The sequence below is a fragment of the Triticum aestivum genome, chromosome 1D (assembly GCF_018294505.1).
Source record: "Triticum aestivum cultivar Chinese Spring chromosome 1D, IWGSC CS RefSeq v2.1, whole genome shotgun sequence".
Classification (NCBI taxonomy): Eukaryota; Viridiplantae; Streptophyta; class Magnoliopsida; order Poales; family Poaceae; genus Triticum; species Triticum aestivum.
The window spans coordinates 157,795,550-157,815,901 of NC_057796.1; positions in this window are offsets into that span (position 1 = coordinate 157,795,550).

Sequence of the window (20,352 nt, forward strand, 5' to 3'; positions counted from 1 at the left end):
GCATTCCTTAATGGATTTATTAAAGAAGAGTTGTATATGATGCAACCAGGAGGTTTTGTCAATCCTAAAGGTGCTAACAAAATATGCAAGCTCCAGCGATCCATCTATGGACTGGTGCAAGCATCTCGGAGTTGGAATATACGCTTTGATAAGTTGATCAAAGGATATAGTTTTATACAGACTTGCGGTGAAGCCTGTATTTACAAGAAAGTGAGTGGGAGCACTACAACATTTCTGATAAGTATATGTGAATGACATATTGTTGATTGGAAATAATGTAGAATTATTCTGCAAATCATAAAGGAGTGTTTGAAAGGAGTTTTTCAAAGAAAGACCTCGGTGAAGCTGCTTACATATTGAGCATCAAGATCTATAGAGAGAGATGAAGACGCTTGATAAGTTTTTCAATGAGTACATACCTTAACAAGGTTTTGAAGTAGTTCAAAATAGAACAGTCAAAGAAAGAGTTCTTGCCTGTGTTACAAGGTGTGAAATTGAGTAAGACTCAAAGCCCGAACACGGCAGAAGATAGAAAGAGAATGAAAGTCATTCCCTATGCCTTGGCCATAGGTTCTATAAAGTATGCCATGCTGTGTACCAGATCTATTGTATACCCTACACTGATTTTGGCAAGGGAGTACAATAGCGATCTAGGAGTAGATCACTGGACAGCGGTCAAAATTATCCTTAGTGGAATAAGGATATGTTTCTCGATTATGGAAGTGACAAAAGGTTCGTTGTAAAGGGTTACGTCGATGCAAGTTTTGACACTAATCTCGGTGTAGATACATATTGAAAGTGGGAGCAATTAGTAAGAGTAGCTCCGTGCAGAGCATTGTAAACATAGAAATTTGCAAAATACTTACGGATCTGAATGTGACAGACCCGTTGACTAAAATTATCTCACAATCAAAACATGATCACACCTTAGTACTCTTTGGGTGTTAATCACATAGCGATGTGAACTAGATTATTGACTCTAGTAAACCCTTTGAGTGTTGGTCACATAGATATGTGAACTATGGGTGTTAATCACATGATGATGTGAATTATTGATGTTAAATCACATGGCGATGTGAACTAGATTATTGACTCTAGTGCAAGTGGGAGACTGAAGGAAATATGCCCTAGAGGAAATAATAAAGTATTATGTATTTCCTTATATCATGATAAAAGTTTATTATTCATGCTAGAATTGTATTAACCTGAAACATAATACATGTGTGAATACATAGACAAACAGAGTGTCACTAGTATGCCTCTACTTGACTAGCTCGTTAATCAAAGATGGTTATGTTTCCTAGCCATAGACATGAGTTGTCATTTGATTAACGGGATCACCTCATTAGGAGAATGACGTGATTGACATGACCCATTACGTTAGCTTAGCACCCGATCGTTTAGTATGTTGCTATTGCTTTCTTCATGACTTATACATGTTCCTATGACTATGAGATTATGCAACTCCCGTTTACCGGAGGAACACTTTGTGTGCTACCAAACGTCACAACGTAACCGGGTGATTATAAAGGTGCTCTACAGGTGTCTCCAAAGGTACTTGTTGGGTTGGCGTATTTCGAGATTAGGATTTGTCACTCCGATTGTCGGAGAGGTATCTCTGGGCCCACTCGGTAATGCACATCACTATAAGCCTTGCAAGCATTGTGACTAATGAGTTAGTTGCGGGATGATGTATTACGGAACGAGTAAAGAGACTTGCCGGTAACGAGATTGAACTAGGTATCGAGATACCAACGATCGAATCTCGGGCAAGTAACATACCGATGACAAAGGGAACAACGTATGTTGTTATGCGGTCTGACCGATAAAGATCTTCGTAGAATATGTGGGAGCCAATATGGGCATCCAGGTCCCGCTATTGGTTATTGACCGGAGAGGTGTCTCGGTCATGCCTACATAGTTCTCGAACCCAAAGGGTCCGCACGCTTAAAGTTACGATGACAGTTTTATTATGAGTTTATGTATGTTGATGTACCGAAGGAGTTCGGAGTCCCGGATGAGATCAGGGACATGAAGAAGAGTCTCGAAATGGTCGAGACGTAAAGATCGATATATTGGACGACTATATTCGGACTTCGGAAAGGTTCCGAGTGATTCGGGTATTTTTCGGAGTACCGGAGAGTTACGGGAATACGTATTGGGCCTTATTGGGCCATACGGGAAAGAAGGAAAAGGGCCTCAAGGGTGGCCGCACCCCTCCCCTTGGTCTGGTCCGAATTGTACTAGGGAAGGGGGGCGCCCCCTTCCTTCCTTCTCTTTTTCCCTTCCTCTTTTCCTATTCCATATGGGAGGTGGAATCCTACTAGGACTAGGGAGTCCTAGTAGGACTCCAGACTTGGTGCGCCCCCTCCTAGGGCCGGCCTCCTCCTCCCTTGATCCTTTATATACGGGGGCAGGGGGCACCCCATGGACACACTTTTATATACGATATTTTAGCCGTGTGCGGTGCCCCCTCCACCAGATTACACCTCGATAATACCGTCGCGGAGCTTAGGCGAAGCCCTGCGTCGGTGGAACATCATCATCGTCACCACGCCGTTGTGCTGACTAAACTCTCCCTCAACACTCGGCTGGATCGGAGTTCGAGGGACGTCATCCAGCTGAACGTGTGTAGAACTTGGAGGTGCCGTACATTTGGTACTTGATCGGTCGGATCGTGAAGACGTACGACTACATCAACCGCGTTGTGATAACGCTTCCGCTGTCGGTCTATGAGGGTACGTGGACAACACTCTCCCCTCTCGTTGCTATGCATCACCATGATCTTGCGCGTGCGTAGGAATTTTTTTGAAATTACTATGTTCCCCAACAGTGGCATCCGAGCCTGGTTTTATGCGTTGATGCTATGCACGAGTAGAACACAAGTGAGTTGTGGGCGAATAAGTCATACTGCTTACCAGCATGTCATACTTTGGTTCAGCGGTATTGTGAGATGAAGCGGCCCAGACCGACATTACGCGTACGCTTACGCGAGACTGGTTTCACCGTTCGGAGCACTCATTGCTTAAAGGTGACTGGCGGGTGTCTGTCTCTCTCACTTTAGTTGAACCGAGTGTGGCTACGCCCGGTCCTTGCGAAGGTTAAAACAGCACCAACTTGACAAACTATCGTTGTGGTTTTGATGCATAGGTAAGAACGGTTCTTGCTAAGCCCGTAGCAGCCACGTAAAACTTGCAACAACAAAGTAGAGGACGTGTAACTTGTTTTTGCAGGGCATGTTGTGATGTGATATGGTCAAGACATGATGTGATATAATGTGTTGTATGAGATGATCATGTTTTGTAACCGAGTTATCGGCAACTGGTAGGAGCCATATAGTTGTCGCTTTATTGTATGAGATGCAATCGCCATGTAATAGTTTTACTTTGTCACTAAGCGGTAGCGATAGTCGTAAAAGCAATAAGTTGGCGAGACGACAACGATACTACGATGGAGATCAAGGTGTCGTGCCGGTGACGATGGTGATCATGACGGTGCTTCGGAGATGGAGATCACGAGCACGGTGCTTCAGGGATAGAGATCACAAGCACAAGATGATGATGGCCATATCATATCACTTATATTGATTGCATGTGATGTTAATCCTTTATGCATCTTATCTTGCTTTGATTGACGGTAGCATTATAAGATGATCCCTCACTAAAATTTCAAGATAAAAGTGTTCTCCCTGAGTATTGTCACGACCGGGTTTTCGGGATATAAATTCCCAGAAAAACGGCCTGTGTGCTCACCAGCCCCAGGATTACTGTTAGCTGATGAGTTACCAACTTGATACAAGAATTCCAAGCAAGGTACAAAAATATGTAGTACAAGACCATTGAGGCCTAGGAGTACAACACTTGGTTTCTAATGGTAGAGGGCGGAAGCGGTTGGATACATCTGCGTCTATGGGACTCCATTTCCCACAAGAACAGCTGACCAGGATAACTCCTATCTTCGCGAGGCTGCAAAAGTCAACACGTAGGTTCCGAGATTGTCACCGCGATGCTTATCTCCAAGCAAGGAATCTGGCCAAGACAATAGCCAGGGACAAGCCAGTGAGTACGTTTCAATGTACTCGCAAACATTAAGAACACGGGTATACTATATCAAACATACTCCGAATTATTACGTGATCACACGTCTGTCACGAAATATACGAGAAACCAAGATGCACACATGTGGTTAAAAATAATCCAAAGTAAAAATACTGGGTGCCAAACGAGGGTCTGAATGACTCCTCGAGAGGAAACTGCAAGAATAGTAATACTGGTGCCAAACGAGGGTCTGAATGACTCCTCGAGAGGAAACTGCAAGAATAGTAATACTGGTGCCAAACGAGGGTCTGAATGACTCCTCGAGAGGAAACTGCAAGAATAGTAATACTGGTGCCAAACGAGGGTCTGAATGACTCCTCGAGAGGAAACTGCAAGAATAATAATGCCGCAGTCGGGCGTCGGGGTGACACCACATAAAGGGCTTATAAAAGATAAATGAACAACAAGCATGCCGCAGTCGGGCGTCTGAGCGACACCACAGAAAGGGCTTATAAGAAAATAATCAAAGTGAATATCCAGGAGGTAGAACTATCCCAGGGGTACTCAATAAAATACATACTATAAATGGTTAGTCCAAAGTAATAAAGATCACAATCCATATGTGCCACAATCATAAACAATATTTAGTACAGTTGTTTCTCCATCCGAAAACCGATAAATTGTCTAGTCAAGCCGTATCTCCATCCGAATACCGTTACTATGATCCGGTTAGCCGTGTCTCCATCCGAATACCGTTACTGAGTTCTAGTTAAATCGTTCTCCATCCGAATACTGTTACTAGATTCAACAACAGACATGTGGTCCTTACTCAAGAACATGGCTATCCAACAGGATATATCCTCTGTAGAGGGGGCACTATTTTCCCACGAGTAACGGATTTATTTAGTCCATCGGGACTAATTCCGCCTACGGTCTTTTAATTGAAAACATGCCTGACCTGCACACACCAGCTTAACTCACCGGTGTCTGGAATCACCCACGACACCTGCCAAGCAAAACTCTATGTGGGGAGGCTACAACCTCGACGTAGCATGGGATCACAAAATTTATAACGCGCGCACACTAGGGGAGCTACCCCCCTCGGCTCCAACAAAAAACACCCATGCCCCCGGACCAGGTGGCATGCCTACCGGAGGCCTCCGGTATCTTCCACCATGGCCTCTCTGTACGGTGTGTGCTTTGGTAAGGGGTTGACAACTTACTGAACCATACCCTGTCTGTGACAGGGACAAGTGGTGGTACCAACAAATAGGGAAGCTACTGATCAAGACTCGACCTACGACCGACTCAGGTGGTCCAAGTATACTCCAACAATATTACCATTAACAGATAAACTCACTACTCGTCAAGCCTTTCCATGCTATGCCGGACATACTCGTCTCAACGATGAACTAGGGACAAGTTCGTGTCTACCCAAGACCACGACTTTCCCGTCTTCCTTCCGGTGTACATGAGAAGCTCACGAGGGTGAATATCATCACCAGCATATCCATTACTAAAAGCAAAAATATCTCCATTATGCACAAACGCGAATGATTTTAATCGTCACATAAAGTAATGTATGCTCCAAGTCAAATGGTGCTGTAACCATATCAAAACACCACACAAAATATTATGCCAGAGTTCAGAAATGCTTGCCTTCAATAGTATGTAAGGGATGCACTTTTTGAAAGCTTTCCCTTTCCTCCAAAATCTCCGGTCTTTGCGCTTTTACTTAAACAGAGAGAGCGGCCGCGCGGGTCACTGACAGTGGGTCCAGAGGGCCCACTGGTCAGGTTTGACTGGTCTCCCTCTCCCTCCTTTCTCTGTGCCCGAACGGTGGCGGGGCTCCGGCGATCGCCGGCGACGAACGACGGCTCCTCGAGGGCACCTGAGGGCAGGGATGGGTTGGCCAGACCGAGGAGGTCCTCTCGGTGGGCGTTAGGCAGGCGGGGACGGAGGAGGTCACCGGCGGCGAGCTCCGCGGCGGAGGGGGCTACGGTGGTGAAGTGACATTTGGGCTCCGGTGATCTCTGGCCGAAGCTGAGGCGCTAGGCAGCTCCGCACGACTACGGGGGAGTTCTTGGTGGCGTTGGATTGGCGGGGGAAGCTCTGGTTGCGACGAACGGCACTGGATTGCGGCGGTGACCGAGCTGGCCGGAGACGAGGAGGAAAGGACTTTCCCGTCGATTGCTGGCTGCGGGAGGTCTATGGGGGTGGCCTGGGGTTGCTTGAGTGTTCGGTTGAGCACGGGGTCCCTTTAAATAGGCGCTCGAGGCTGGCTCCCGCGGTGGCCGAGGATAAGATCGCCGGCGACCACTTTTCTGTAGTTGCAGGGCATCGTGGCGGCGACGAAAGCGTGCCGACGAGCAAGTGGATGAGCACGGGCTGTTCCCCGGGACAGCTGGCGCGCGCGGGTGGCTTGGGCGGCGCCGTCCGCGGCAGAATCCGCTGCCGACGCCGGCGTGCTGCCAAGGCGGCGCTGCCAGGGCGCCAGAGATGCCGTTGAGGAGGGAGCGGGCTAGTGCACGGTTCAGCGATGCAGAAGGGTCCAGGGACGGGTCGCGTCGAGTGCGGCAGTGCGGCGTGTCGGCTCAGTGCGCGTGCGTGCAAAACGTGCGCTCTGGGCGCGCCCAGAGCACGCACGGCAGGTGTTCGACGCAATGCCAGCGCGCTCTAGAGAGCTTGGGTGAGGCTGGCAAAGAACAGAACAAGGTTAGGGGTGGCTAGGAGCTTAGCGGACAAGGTTGTTGGGTCATTGGAGCAAGTCCACAGTGCAAACAAAGAACTCATGCCAGAACAGGCTGTGCACACCAACTGTTCGACAGATTGCCAAGTGCACTTAGGCAACTCTTGGAGTGGCCAAAATCTCCAGATCAGGGTCTCTTTAGATGCAGGAGATGGTGGTAAGATCACTTGGGCAAAACCAGAAACTTGTTAGTGCAAGCTTGCAAAACTCCAGCTTTGGACAGAAAGAAAAAGGGTTTAAAGCATGCACTTAAAACCACTAATGAGTCCACTCTCCTGGACTTAAGGGTTTTGAAGGGAGGGCTACAAGTAGGAAAAAGCTCAAGGTTACTAGAGCAAGGAAAAATAAGGTTGCAGTACAAATCACCAAGTTGGACCAGAATGCAAAAGAGGTTGATCCACTCAAATTTTCCAAAGAACATCACTGGGTTTTTGCTTGAAGATGAATGGTATGCATCCACTGACATCTCCAAACACTTGGAAGAATTTTTAAAGAAATATTTAAATGGGTTGTAGTGCAAAAGTGCCTACTGGACCAGATTGGAAAAGTTGGTGTAGAGCCCAAAATCTCCAATGGCCAAAAGGTATTTTTGCATAAAAGTGATGTGAAAACATCACATGACATCCCCAAATTTTGGTGGAAATTTTAAATGCATTTGTCAAATGGTTGTAGTGTAAAACAGGCTCCCAAAGCAAAAGAAATCATTTTAAAGGAATAAAGCTTTGAGGAAAATAAATCTTGCAAAATTTGAATCCACTGATAAATAATTGTTTTATTATAGAGAGTAATCAAGTCCAACAAAGCCTTTGAAGGTTTCTCCCACTAGAGGCAAAAATCCAAAATCACAAAAGGGAAAACTTGACAAATGGAAAAGTTTTATTTCCTGGCAACATTTTAAAAAATAAAACAAGGCCAAAATTTTGGGTGTTACAGCACTACCCCCCTTAAGAAAAATCTCGTCCTCGAGATTTGTTAAAAGCTGTCTTGAACAAGAACTGTTTTGAAATAAATTTTGTTTTTATCAAAGAAACCCTTCAATAGCACAAAAAACAAAACGGCTACAGTGAGAGGGCAATAAGTGGTGTAAAACCATAGTGTGGTACACTGGCGAAGTGTGGAAAAGTCTACGGTTAGGGAAAACGAGACACTTCTACGCAGATACAGTAATTTAGAATAAATTCTAAATTACCAAAATACGTTGGTCGCACCCGAGAGCACAGTGCTCTCTTTGGCTGACAGGTGGACCCAGGGCCCACTATCGGCCTCTTCTCCTACCTCTGGCTCTCTCTTCTCCTTCGCGTGCTCTCCCGCGCTTCCTCCGCCGGTGATGCCTAGCTCGTAGGGCATCGAGGCCGTATCGTGGTAGTGCGCGGCGTGCTAGCTGCCGGTGCAGCGTGCACTCACCTCGCGGGCCAGGGCGCTGTCGACACTGCTCGCGGGCTCGCCTCCGAACACCGGCGGTCGAGCAACGAGTGGCGCTGGTGGACCTCGCCCACTGTACACCGATCTCGGGCTATAAAACGCTCGCGGTGCCCCTCTCTTCTTCCTCACACCTGGCCTCGCTTCTACTCCTCCTTCCTTCTCCTTCATTGCGGCTAGCAGGAGCTCGAGCCGAGGCTCTAATGGCGGAGGCAATGCCGGACTGGTATGTGGTCCTGGTGTGTGGAGGCTTGGCGGTGCTGCTGGGGTTCTCCGTGCTCCTGTGCGCGATGATCCTGGATGATCGTCGTGATGCTGCCGCTCGAGTGTTGGCTCTTCACGGTGGTGGCGATCACGTGGATTAGGCGCGGCCTCGGGGCTGACTGCTGTCGGTGTGCTGGGGCAGCTCGCGCTCGAATGAACACTCACAAGTCCCTCTTACTGAGATTGTGGTGTCCTCGAGGGTGGTTAGATAGGCGCAAAAATGTGCTCAAGGATTTGTAATAGTGCTCGAGGTCGAGTGGTTGCAGCTATGAGTCTGCTGTTACGATGCTGCGCGAATAAAAGAAACTATGTCGTGAAAATATAGACGCAGCAGTGACTCGGGGAAAGAAATCTCCTCAAAACATGTTGCGAGAGAAAACTAATTAAAACAAAACTAACAGTAGTAAATCTGCTCACATAACAGGAACCAAAGAAAAATCAGACCTGTCGCACAAAGATTTTACGAACATGCTGCAACACATAAATACAAGTACTGGGACAATAAATACATCAGAGGCGTTTACAAGGAAAACGGCAAAAAGACAGGGTCCTGAGAAAATGCCTCTGGCACTGGGGCACACTCCTCTTCTATCGGGGGAAGCGGGTTGACCAGCCGATGAATGCACCCTTCTTGGTCAGGCCTCAGTAGTCTGCCAATAGCGATCCGAGGGTTTAAATCGGCGAGGCTCTGGAGATAGCCCATTACTCGCTGAGTTAAACGCTCCTGGGCAATAACGTACTGGGCAAGGTTGGCCAGTACTGGATCTCTCTCAATACGTCCACCGGGAAAAGATGCAACTTCTCCGGGTGCTGCACGACTCGGAAAATAATAGTATCCTCGCTCGCTGGCATAGGGTACCGCGAATCGAAGACGAGTGAGCGCATCGTACGCAGCAGCTTCTATGGCCATATGCGGAGTCAGCATGGACTTCCCCACGAAGGAGACTTCCGTTGGGTCTTGGTTTGGGTAGGCGGGAGGGATGTGCACCACTGCCCAATATTTCGAGGTGGAAGGGGTGATCCTCGATTTGAGCAACTCGTACTGGGGTGGACGGGTGGCACTCATAGTACTGCAGGTAAAGTCCCACAATAATTTGGCAAAACTGCCCGGGGTTGCGTCTGGGGTTCTCAGATAAATACTGGGGGTCGACATGGCAAGGAATGGCTGTGAGTGCTGCGCACAAAGGTGAGGGGTGCTCGGCAAGGTCACGAAGTGGCCTTTATATAGCACCGGGGCTGGGTTATCTACCGAGGTGAAGGGTAACTGGTTGTCGATCCTGTTCTCGGGTCAAAGCCACAGATATACATATCACATAAATGTGACGTTTTACTGTGGGTGCCGCCGGGGTTGGTCTTGGTAGTTGCGCCCGAAATTTAAAAATGCATCTGTACGGTAACGCACACATGCGTAGCTACTACTCCAACAATAAGGGCGCTCAAGCAGACAACATGTAATGAAAGCGATACAAGACCACATCATTACAAAGCGTAGAAAAACTAAGGCTCGATACAACTCGAGCGACATAGTCTACTACGTTAATGTCTAAGTGGGCTGGCCTTGCGGACGCCGATGCTTCTCCACGGTTCTCACCATCGGGATTTGCTGGCTGAGGCTGAGGGGCTGCAGGGTCGGGGTAATGGTGATGACCATCACGGGGGTTGTTGGCCACAATCCCGTTGGAATGGGTTCCCAAAAGGCGACGAAGCGCTTCTGGGGTCACCAAAGCACTCTAGTTGAGGGCTGGCGCAGACCTCAAGGGATCGATTGGGTGTCCGAAGAGCACGACTGGGTTGTCGGCATCGGGCTCCGCTTCTCTTCTTGCCGGGGCTCGGTGAACCAGCTCTCCACGAGCTGCGATCAGATCGAGGGTGACTTGATCGAACAGTTGCTCTCGTGCGCTTACATAGCGCACCAGATGCAATAGTGCTGGATCCGTCTCGTGATCTCCGTTGGCAACCTGGGGCGGCCTACCATACCCGTCACGACTGGGGTAGTAGTAGAACGAGCGATAGTTAACTCTGGGCGACAAGTGCCAGAGTTGAACTATAGCTTCTCGGGCTGCCAGTTGGATGGCTTGTGGCTCAAAGGAAGTTGTCCTTCCAGTGAACCTGTAGGGGCGTTCTGGCGATAGACCCCTACCGTAGATGTGCACAGTGGCCCAGTACTGACGGCTCTCACCGTACATGAGTCCTTGGTACACAACATACTCAGGAGGCTCTTCTAACGCATAGGCACGTCGGGTGAGGTTTGCGAGCACGGTCACAAAACCTCCAAGGTTGGTCGCTGTGGTCTCATTGTGAACAATGGGACCAGGCATCGTGGCTCAGTTTGGGGAAAAGAGGCTGTGCTGTGATGTGTTTGAGGCTAGCGTGCCCCTTTTTATAGGGAAAGGGGACGGAGTCTTCCTCCGCACGCTTGCGATAGAGACGGGTTGGGTGTCGGTCACTGGCGCGTGATCGACGGGCTAGGCTGATAGGTTGGGCACCGTCCGCCGAAAGGGCGTCGGGTCACTGTGGAGCCATCTTACACGGGAAGCTCGACCAGGGTTAGGCTAAGGTCTGGTGGTCTGGTTAACCTAGGTTTATTGACCTGGCTAAGATAGGATTAGCCAATGGTCAGCCTGGCTCTGATACCAAGTCTGTCACGACCGGGTTTTCGGGATATAAATTCCCAGAAAAACGGCCTGTGTGCTCACCAGCCCCAGGATTACTGTTAGCTGATGAGGTACCAACTTGATACAAGAATTCCAAGCAAGGTACAAAAATATGTAGTACAAGACCATTGAGGCCTAGGAGTACAACACTTGGTTTCTAATGGTAGAGGGCGGAAGCGGTTGGATACATCTGCGTCTATGGGACTCCATTTCCCACAAGAACAGCTGACCAGGATAACTCCTATCTTCGCGAGGCTGCAAAAGTCAACACGTAGGTTCCGAGATTGTCACCACGATGCTTATCTCCAAGCAGGGAATTTGGCCAAGACAATAGCCAGGGACAAGCCAGTGAGTACGTTTGAATGTACTCGCAAACATTAAGAACACAGGTATACTATATCAAACATACTCCGGATTATTACGTGATCACACGTCTGTCACGAAATATACGAGAAACCAAGATGCACACATGTGGTTAAAAATAATCCAAAGTAAAAATACTGGGTGCCAAACGAGGGTCTGAATGACTCCTCGAGAGGAAACTGCAAGAATAGTAATACTGGTGCCAAACGAGGGTCTGAATGACTCCTCGAGAGGAAACTGCAAGAATAGTAATACTGGTGCCAAACGAGGGTCTGAATGACTCCTCGAGAGGAAACTGCAAGAATAATAATGCCGCAGTCGGGCGTCGGGGCGACACCACATAAAGGGCTTATAAAAGATAAATGAACAACAAGCATGCCGCAGTCTGGCGTCTGAGCGACACCACAGAAAGGGCTTATAAGAGAATAAACACAGTGAATATCCAGGAGGTAGAACCATCCCAGGGGTACTCAATAAAATACATACTATAAATGGTTAGTCCAAAGTAATAAAGATCACAATCCATATGTGCCACAATCATAAACAATATTTAGTACAGTTGTTTCTCCATCCGAAAACCGATAAATTGGTCTAGTCAAGCCGTATCTCCATCCGAATACCGTTACTATGATCCGGTTAGTCGTGTCTCCATCCGAATACCGTTACTGAGTTCTAGTTAAATCGTTCTCCATCCGAATACCGTTACTAGATTCAACAACAGACATGTGGTCCTTACTCAAGAACATGGCTATCCAAGAGGATATATCCTCTGCAGAGGGGGCACTATTTTCCCACGAGTAACGGATTTATTTAGTCCATCGGGACTAATTCCGCCTACGGTCTTTTAATTGAAAACATGCCTGACCTACACACACCAGCTTAACTCACCGGTGTCTGGAATCACCCACGACACCTGCCAAGTAAAACTCTAAGTGGGGAGGCTACAACCTCGACGTAGCATGGGATCACAAAATTTATAACGCGCGCACACTAGGGGAGCTACCCCCCTCGGCTCCAACCAAAAACACCCATGCCCCCGGACCAGGTGGCATGCCTACCGGAGGCCTCCGGTATCTTCCACCATGGCCTCTCTGTACGGTGTGTGCTTTGGTAAGGGGTTGACAACTTACTGAACCATACCCTGTCTGTGACAGGGACAAGTGGTGGTACCAACAAATAGGGAAGCTACTGATCAAGACTCGACCTACGACCGACTCAGGTGGTCCAAGTATACTCCAACAATATTACCATTAACAGATAAACTCACTACTCGTCAAGCCTTTCCATGCTATGCCGGACATACTCGTCTCAACGATGAACTAGGGACAAGTTCGTGTCTACCCAAGACCACGACTTTCCCGTCTTCCTTCCGGTGTACATGAGAAGCTCACGAGGGTGAATATCATCACCAGCATATCCATTACTAAAAGCAAAAATATCTCCATTATGCACAAACGCGAATGATTTTAATCGTCACATAAAGTAATGTATGCTCCAAGTCAAATGGTGCTGTAACCATATCAAAACACCACACAAAATATTATGCCAGAGTTCAGAAATGCTTGCCTTCAAGAGTATGCAAGGGATGCACTTTTTGAAAGCTTTCCCTTTCCTCCAAAATCTCCGGTCTTTGCGCTTTTACTTCAACAGAGAGAGCGGCCGCGCGGGTCACTGACAGTGGGTCCAGAGGGCCCACTGGTCAGGTTTGACTGGTCTCCCTCTCCCTCCTTTCTCTGTGCCCGAACGGTGGTGGGGCTCCGGCGGTCGCCGGCGACGAACGGCGGCTCCTCGAGGGCACATGAGGGCAGGGGTGGGTTCGCCAGGCCGAGGCGGTCCTCTCGGTGGGAGTTAGGCAGGCGGGGACGGAGGAGGTCACCGGCGGCGAGCTCCGCGGCGGAGGGGGCTACGGTGGTGAAGTGACATTTGGGCTCCGGTGATCTCTGGCCGAAGCTGAGGCGCTAGGCAGCTCCGCACGACTACGGGGGAGTTCTTGGTGGCGTTGGATTGGCGGGGGAAGCTCTGGTTGCGACGAACGGCACTGGATTGCGGCGGCGACCGAGCTGGCCGGAGACGAGGAGGAAAGGACTTTCCTGTCGATTGCTGGCTGCGGGAGGGCTATGGGGGTGGCCTGGGGTTGCTTGAGTGTTCGGTTGAGCACGGGGTCCCTTTAAATAGGCGCTCGAGGCTGGCTCCCGCGGTGGCCAAGGATAAGATCGCCGGTGACCACTTTTCTGTAGTTGCAGGGCATCGTGGCAGCGACGAAAGCGTGCCGACGAGCAAGTGGATGAGCACGGGCTGTTCCCCGGGGCAGCTGGCGCGCGCGGGTGGCTTGGGCGGCGCCGTCCGCGGCAGAATCCGCTGCCGACGCCGGCGTGCTGCCAAGGTGGCGCTGCCAGCGGCGCTGCAGGGCGCCAGAGATGCCGTGGAGCAGGGAGCGGGCTAGTGCGCGGTTCAGCGATGCAGTAGGGGCCAGGGACGGGTCGCGTCGAGTGCGGCAGTGCGGCGTGTCGGCTCAGTGCGCGCGCGTGCAAAACGTGCGCTCTGGGCGCGCCCAGAGCACGCACGGCAGGTGTTCGACGCAATGCCAGCGCGCTTTAGAGAGCTTGGGTGAGGCTGGCAAAGAACAGAACAAGGTTAGGGGTGGCTAGGAGCTTAGTGGACAAGGTTGTTGGGTCATTGGAGCAAGTCCACAGTGCAAACAAAGAACTCATGCCAAAACAGGCTGTGCACACCAACTGTTCGACAGATTGCCAAGTGCACTTAGGCAACTCTTGGAGTGGCCAAAATCTCCAGATCAGGGTCTCTTTAGATGCAGGAGATGGTGGTAAGATCACTTGGGCAAAACTAGAAACTTGTTAGTGCAAGCTTTGCAAAACTCCAGTTTTGGACAGAAAGAAAAAAGGGTTTAAAGCATGCACTTAAAAACCTCTAATGAGTCCACTCTCCTGGACTTAAGGGTTTTGAAGGGAGGGCTACAAGTAGGAAAAAGCTCAAGGTTACTAGAGCAAGGAAAAATAAGGTTGTAGTACAAATCACCAAGTTGGACCAGAATGCAAAAGAGGTTGATCCACTCAAATTTTTCAAAGAACATCACTGGGTTTTTGCTTGAAGATGAATGGTATGCATCCACTGACATCTCCAAACACTTGGAAGAATTTTTAAAGAAATATTTAAATGGGTTGTAGTGCAAAAGTGCCTACTGGACCAGATTGGAAAAGTTGGTGTAGAGCCCAAAATCTCCAATGGACAAAAGGTATTTTTGCATAAAAGTGATGTGAAAACATCACATGACATCCCCAAATTTTGGTGGAAATTTTAAATGCATTTGTCAAATGGTTGTAGTGTAAAACAGGCTCCAAAAGCAAAAGAAATCATTTTAAAGGAATAAAGCTTTGAGGAAAATAAATCTTGCAAAATTTGAATCCACTGATAAATAATTGTTTTATTATAGAGAGTAATGAAGTCCAACAAAGCCTTTGAAGGTTTCTCCCACTAGAGGCAAAAATCCAAAATCACAAAAGGGAAAACTTGACAAATGGAAAAGTTCTATTTCCTGGCAACATTTTAATAAATAAAACAAGGCCAAAATTTTGGGTGTTACAAGTATGCACCGTTGCAAAAGTTCTTCGTGCTGAGACACCACGTGATGATCGGGTGTGATAAGCTCTACGTTCAAATACAAAGGGTGCAAAACAGTTGCACACGCGGAATACTCAGGTTAAACTTGACGAGCCTAGCATATGTACAAATATGGCCTCGGAACACAGAGACCAAAAGGCCGAGCGTGAATCATATAGTAGATATGATCAACATAGTGATGTTCACCATTGAAACTACTCCATCTCACGTGATGATCGGACATGGTTTAGTTGATTTGGATCACGTAATCACTTAGATGATTAGAGGGATATCTATCTAAGTGGGAGTTCTTAAGTAATATGATTAATTGAACTTAAATTTATCATGAACTTAGTCCTGATAGTATTTTGCAAATTATGTTGTAGATCAATAGCTCGCGTTGTTGCTTCCCTGTATTTATTTTTGATATGTTCCTAGAGAAAATTATGTTGAAAAATGTTAGTAGCAAAGATGCGGATTGGATCCGTGATCTGAGGATTATCCTCATTGCTGCACAGAAGAATTATGTCCTTGATGCACCGCTAGGTGACAGACCTATTGCAGGAGCAGATGCAGACGTTATGAACGTTTGGCTAGCTCAATATGATGACTACTTGATAGTTTAGTGCACCATGCTTAACGGCTTAGAATCGGGACTTCAAAGACGTTTTGAACGTCATGGACCATATGAGATGTTCCAGGAGTTGAAGTTAATATTTCAAGCAAATACCCGAGTTGAGAGATATGAAGTCTCCAACAAGTTCTATAGCTAAAAGATGGAGGAGAATCGCTCAACTAGTGAGCATGTGCTCAGATTGTCTGGGTACTACAATCGCTTGAATCAAGTGGGAGTTAATCTTCCAGATAAAATAGTGATTGACAGAATTCTCTAGTCACCATCACCAAGTTAGTAGAACTTCGTGATGAACTACAATATGCAAGGAATGACGAAAGTAATTCCCAAGCTCTTCGTGATGCTGAAATCGACGAAGGTAGAAATCAAGAAAAACATCAAGTGTTGATGGTTGACGAGACCACTAGTTTCAAGAAAAGGGCAAAGGGAAGAAGGGGAACTTCAAGAAGAACGGCAAGCAAGTTGCTGCTCAAGTGAAGAAGCCTAAGTCTGGTCCTAAGCCTGAGACTAAGTGCTTCTACTGCAAAGGGACTGGTCACTGGAAGCGGAACTACCCCAACTATTTGGTGGATAAGAAGGATGGCAAAGTGAACAAAGGTATATTGGATATACATGTTATTGATGTGTACTTTACTAGTGTTTATAGCAACCCCTCGGTATTTGATACTGGTTCAGTTGCTAAGAGTAGTAACTCGAAACGGGAGTTGCAGAATAAACAGAGACTAGTAAGAAGGCGAGGTGACGATGTGTGTTGGAAGTAGTTCCAAGATTGATATGATCATCATCGCACACTCCCTGTACTTTCGGGATTAGTGTTGAAACTAAATAAGTGTTATTTGGTGTTTGTGTTGAGCATGAATATGATTTGATCATGTTTATTGCAATACGGTTATTCATTTAAGTTAGAGAACAATTGTTGTTCTGTTTACATGAATAAAAACCTTCTATGGTTATACACACCAACGAAAATGGTTTGTTGGATCTCGATCGTAGTGATACACATATTCATAATATTGAAGCCAAAAGATGCAAAGTTAATAATGATAGTGCAACTTATTTGTGGCACTGCCGTTTAGGTCATATTGGTGTAAAGCGCATGAAGAAACTCCATACTGATGGGATTTTGGAATCAATTGATTATGAATCACTTGATGCTTGCGAACCATGCCTCATGGGCAAGATGACTAAAACACCGTTCTCCGGAACTATGGAGAGAGCAAAAGATTTGTTGGAAATCATACATACAGATATATGTGGTCCGATGAATATTGAGGCTCGTAGCAGGTATCATTATTTTCTGATCTTCACAGACGATTTGAGCAGATATGGGTATATCTACTTAATGAAACAGAAGTCTGAAACATTTGAAAAGTTCATATAATTTCAGAGTGAAGCGAAAAATCATCGTAACAAGAAAATAAAGTTTCTACGATTTGATCGTGGAGAAGAGTATTTTAGTTATGAGTTTGGCCTTCACTTAAAACAATGTGAAATAGTTTCACTACTCACGCCACCTGGAACACCACAGCATAATGGTGTGTCAGAACGTCATAACCGTACTTTATTGGATATAGTGCAATCTATGATGTATCTTACCAATTTACCACTATCGTTTTGGGGTTATGCATTAGAGACAGCTACATTCACGTTAAAAAGGGCACCATCAAAATCCGCTGAGACGACGCCTTATGAACTGTGGTTTAGCAAGAAACCAAAGATTGTCGTTTCTTAAAAGTTTAGGGTTGCGATGCTTATGTGAAAAGGTTTCATCTTGATAAGCTCAAACCCAAATCGGAGAAATGTGTCTTCATAGGATACCCAAAGGAGACAGTTGGGTACACCTTCTATCACAGATCCGAAGGCAAGACATTTGTTGCTAAGAATGGATCCCTTCTAGAGAAGGAGTTTCTCTCAAAAGAAGTGAGTGGGAGGAAAGTAGAACTTGATGAGGTAACTGTACCTGCTCCCTTATTGGAAGTAGTTCATCACAGAAATCTGTTCCTGTGGCTCCTACACCAATTAGTGAGGAAGTTAATGATGATGATCATGGAACTTCAGATCAAGTTATTACTGAACCTCGTAGGTCAACCAGAGTAAGACCCTCACCAGAGTGGTACGGTAATCCTGTTTTGGAGGTTATGTTACTAGACCATGATGAACCTACGAACTATGAAGAAGCGATGGTGAGCCCAGATTCCGCAAAATGGCTTGAGGCCATGAAATCTGAGATGGGATCCATGTATGAGAACAAAGTATGGACTTTGATTGACTTGCCCAATGATCGGCGAGCCATTGAGAATAAATGGATCTTCAAGAGGAAGACAGACAGTGATAGTAGTGTTACTGTCTACAAAGCTAGAATTGTCGCAAAAAGGTTTTCGACAAGTTCAAGGTGTTGACTACGATGAGAGTTTCTCACTCGTATCTATACTTAAGTCTGTCTGAATCATGTTAGCAATAGCCGCATTTTATGAAATATGGCAAATGGATAAACAAAACTGCATTCCTTAATGGATTTATTAAATATGGCAAAGGTCGACTTCACCAACCTTAACAAAGCCTGGTCCCAAGATCCGTTCCCACTCCCGCGCATCAACCAGATTGTCGACTCCACCGCCGAGTGCGACTTGCTGTGCTTCCTGGACGCGTTCTCAGGGTATCATCAGATCAAGATGGCGGTGGAAGATGTGGAGAAGACAGCTTTCCTAACACCAAGTGGGGTGTACTGCTACACCTGCATGCCCTTCGGCCTGCGCAACGCAGGCGCCACCTTCCAGCGATTGATGCACATCGCCCTGGGGCGACAGCTCGGGAGGAACACAGAGGCCTACGTCGACGGCATAGTGGTAAAGTCTCGCGAGGCGAGGACATTGATTCAAGATTTGCAGGAAACCTTTGAGAGCCTACGCCGGGTGAACTTGAGGCTTAACCCGGAGAAGTGCATGTTCGGTGTCCCCTCCGGCAAGCTGCTGGGATTCCTCGTGTCCCACAGAGGGATCGAGGCGAACCCGGAGAAGATCCAGGCCATCGAGGACATGAGCCTGCCACAGACCCTCAAAGAGATGCAAAAGCTAGCGGGGCGGGTGACCGCATTAGGGCATTTCATCTCCAAGCTGGGAGAGTGCGCCCTACCCTTCTTCAAGCTCATGAAGAATAAAGGCACATTCAAGTGGACCCCGGAAGCCGATCAGGCCTTCCAAGACCTCAAGAAATACCTTACCAGCCCCCGGTGATGGTGGCACCATGGCCTCTCGAGCCTCTGGTACTCTACATTGCCGCCACCCCGTACTCTGCCAGCGCGGCGCTGGTGGCGGTCAGGGAGGAACGCCAAGCCAAGGGCGCGCCGCGCCAAGCCGGAGCTGATGTGGCGTAGGATCAGGAGGACGCAGCAAAGGCATCGTCTGGGGAAGACAAAGCTCGGCAGGACAACATCGCAGAACCTCCTGGGGACAACCAAGTCTCAGGAAACCCTCCACCTCAGGAGATGCACCAATCTCCGCAGGACCCCAGCCTCGATAGTGCGCCAGCCCTCGTCAAACACCCAGTGTACTTTGTCAGCATCGTACTGAGAGACGCAAGGGCACGCTACCCCATGCCTCAGAAGCTCCTGCTCGCACTCTTAGTGGCCTCACGCAAGCTGCGACACTACTTCCAAGGGCACCCGATCAAGGTCGTCTCAGCTTACCCATTCGAGAGGGTACTCAGGAGCTCCAATTCGGCTGGTAGGGTCGCTGAGTGGAAAATCGAGCTGCAAGCATTCCAGTTAGAGTTCAGCACTACCAGGGTCATCAAGGGGGTTGCGCTCGCTGACTTTGTGGCAGAATGGACGGATGCCCCGACACTTGAGGAAGGGGAAGACCGGTCCACCTCCCCAGTGAGCGAGGCTCCGGACGGCTGGGTCATGTATTTCGATGGCGCTTTCGCGCACCAGGGCGCGGGAGCCGGAGCCGTGCTCATCCTGCCCACCCAGGATAAGCTCTACTACGCCGTGCAACTCTGCTTTCAGCATGGCGAGAAGGTCTCCAACAATATCGCAGAATACGGAGGCCTCATAGCTGGCCTGAAGGCTGCGGCGGCTCTAGGGGTCAAGCGCCTTACCGTCAGAGGCGACTCGCAACTCCTCGTCAACTTCTCCAACAAGGTGTACGAGCCGAAGGACGAGCACATGGAGGCCTACCTCGCGGAGGTACGCAAGATGGAAAAGCAGTTCTCAGGTCTCGAGCTACAGCACGTGCCCCCGGGGCACCAACAAAGAAGCCGAAGACATCGCGAGGAGAGCATCCAAGCGACAACCACAAGATCCTGGTGTCTTTGAGGAGCGGCTCTTCAAGCCATCAGCTACGCCACCTCTTTCAGGCACTACTCAGCCTCGGGCGGAGCTCCCACAACCTCCGGTCACGGGAGCCCCGGCATGTGGCCCGACCTCAGGAGCTCGGCTGCTCTAGGTGCTCGAGCCCCAGGAGGAATGCTGGACCAAGGAATTCAAGGAGTACCTGACACACGGGGCGCTACCGGAGAAGGAAGAGGACGCGGAGCGCGTGGCCCGGCAAGCCACGGCATACTGCATCCAAGACGGTGAGTTATACAGGAAGCGGCCGAACGATGTCACGCTGC